Here is a 3,297-nt window from a genome sequence, read left to right on the forward strand (position 1 = left end):
ATGGCTGCAATATAACAAAGAGTGAAAAATTTAAGGGGGTCTGAATACTTTCCGTACCCACTGTATATATATATAAATAAATAAATAAAATATAAACAAACTTTTGAAAGGTAGTGTATAGATAAACAATTAAAATTAGATTTAGAAAAAAAAAAAAATTCATTACTTGAAATAAAATATTTTTAAACATTAAATATTAACTGAAATAAAATATACATACGTATTTTATTTCAGCTACATATTCCTCATTTCTGTTTGGTTCAAGTTGAAGTTCAAATAACTAAAAGTAAGTAAACTAAAACCAACATATAAAATGTAATAACAAGCTATATATACATTTAAAAACAAAAACTAATAATTATGACGAAAACACAACAAAATTACTACATCATTAACTAAAATTATAACTATCATATTTGGAACATAAATACATAATACACTTGAAAATATTTAGATTTTAGAATGTATTTAGATTTACTAAACTCTAAAACAAAAACTGTAGGCACATTTAATAAAACTAATATTAATAAAAAAATAAAGACAAATTTACTAAAACTTAAACTAAAATGAAACACCTGAAAAACGTAATTCAAACGAATGCCTTGGTAACTAACAAAAATCAAATACATTTAGGATGAAGTACTAAAATTACTAAAACTACAACTGAAATAAAAACAAAGATAAATATAAATATTTGTAAAATAATAATAATGACAAAATGTTACAACAAAATTATTAAAACCTAAACTAAAATTAAAATGAAAAATAAAAAAATAATTCAGAATATTTATTTATTGCTACAATAGCATCTAAATCATTCTAATATGTGCTCTTACAACTATGAAAAGAAAAATATATAAAATATATTTTATTTATTTTTTTGGTTAAATTACATTACTTTCATCAAAATAAGTTGAGCAATTCCAACTAATTTTTATAAGTTATATAAAATTCAATTTGATAATTCAGTTTAACTTGAAATGACTTGTGCAACCAAGTTGATTATACTTAAACATTTAAGGCAACCACTAAACTTTTTAATATACAGTATATAGGTTGAAATAAGTGGACATATTTTGTTGTTTAAAACATGCCCTGGAAACTCACTTCTAGCGTCGCCCCTTGGCAGCCCTTCTGTGCTCATAATCTCTGGGCTCATAAGTAATATTTTGTGAACTGAGTCAGATATGTCTTGTCGACAACTGAATGATGATTTTAGGGGGGAAACAGACGTAATTTCCTACTATAATTTGTTCAGACAGTGTTGGCAGAAACATATCTTTTCAGACAGCTTCAGACATGCATACTAATCTACTCAGACAGCTATACAAAATTAGGCCTTACTCAACCCAAACACTGTTTTTAGCATAGTGCTTCTTTGAAGCAGCGTCCCTGGTTTAAGTTGAGCTCTGTCAACAGCATCTGCGGCCTGTAAAAACAAGCCAAACTGGCATGTGCAGCAATTGAAGTTTATAGAGCAATTCAGACGGGTTAAAGCCGAAAAGCAGAGCACATACATGTTAAATAATTTATTTATTGTTTGTTTGTTTTTGAAAAAATAAGTGCTGTTATAGTCCTCTTAGCATTGGAAATATGCATATATAGATAGATAGATAGATAGATAGAATCAGACTGAAGATAGATGGATGGATGGATGGATAGATAGAATCAGACTGATGGTGCGATGGATGGATGGATGGATGGATAGATAGAATCAGACTGATGGTGCGATGGACGGATGGATGGATGGATAGATAGATAGATAGATAGATAGATAGAATCAGACTGAAGATAGATGGATGGATGGACAGATATATAGAATCAGACTGAAGATAGATGGATGGATGGATGGATGGATGATAGATAGAATCAGACTGATGGTGCGATGGATGGATGGATGGATGGATAGATAGAATCAGACTGAAGATAGATGGGATGGATGGATAGAATCAGACTGAAGATAGATAGATAGATAGATAGATAGATAGATAGATAGATAGATAGAATCAGACTGATGGTGCGATGGATGGATGGATAGAATCAGACTGAAGATAGATAGATGGATGGATGGATGGATGGATGGATGGATAGATAGATAGATAGAATCAGACTGATGGTGTGATGGATGGATGGATAGAATCAGACTGAAGATAGATAGATGGATGGATGGATGGATGGATGGCTAGATAGATAGATAGATAGATAGATAGATAGATAGATAGATAGATAGATAGACGGATAGACTGAAGATAGATAGATGGATGGATGGATGGATGGATGGATGGATAGATAGATAGAATCAGACTGAAGATAGATGGATGGATGGATGGATAGATAGATAGAATCAGACTGAAGATAGATGGATGGATGGATGGATAGATAGATAGAATCAGACTGAAGATAGATGGATGGATGGATGGATAGATAGATAGAATCAGACTGTAGATAGATGGATGGATGGATGGATAGATAGTATATGCATATACATATTAGATAGATTGCATTAATATGCAAATATTAATTTTGTGTTTAATATTTTCTTTACACAACATCAGTCAAAAGTTAGGTGTAATAATAATAATAATAATAATAATAATAACACACACAAACTGTTTTTTAAGCAAAAAAAATACAATATACAGTAAAATTGTGAAATAGTATTACAATTTGAAATCGATGTTGAAAACAGGCTTTGCTGCTTAATATTAATGTGTAAACTGTGATACACTGCCAAACTTCAAAAGTTTGGTAAATAATAATAATAATAATAATAATAAAAATAAGTCAGTAAGTAAAAAAATAAAAAATAAATGAATAAAAGAAAGTTTATCATTAGCTTTATTTAACCCTTAAATGCATACCTCTGGTCTTTAGCGGCCCGGGACATCATTCTCTACCCTCTCCTTCCTTCATTTTTGAAAGTAGACATCAACTTTCTTAGTACTCCTCAATCTATAAATATATAAGAATGCCTGTTTTCACTACAGACCCGAGGTATGTAAATGTGTAAGTATTTTATTTCCTGCGCGACTATATTTATATATCTGATGACTCAATTTGTGCAATGCATATTTTTTCCTCAAGGTGGCACTGTTTGCTACACAATGATGACGTGATGTTTCACTCATAATTACCGCAGGCATAAAACAAACGAATATCATCAGCAAAAATTGAACTGGTTTTAATGGCTTTACTGCAGAGCAATTACTATACGCAATGAAATATAAATGTCACTGTCATTTGATGCTGGATGTGGTGAATAAGCTACCAGTGATCAAAATATTGAATATGAAGTCG

This window comes from Sinocyclocheilus anshuiensis, unplaced genomic scaffold, assembly GCF_001515605.1.
Source record: "Sinocyclocheilus anshuiensis isolate Anshui unplaced genomic scaffold, SAMN03320099.WGS_v1.1 scaffold510, whole genome shotgun sequence".
Classification (NCBI taxonomy): domain Eukaryota; kingdom Metazoa; phylum Chordata; class Actinopteri; order Cypriniformes; family Cyprinidae; genus Sinocyclocheilus; species Sinocyclocheilus anshuiensis.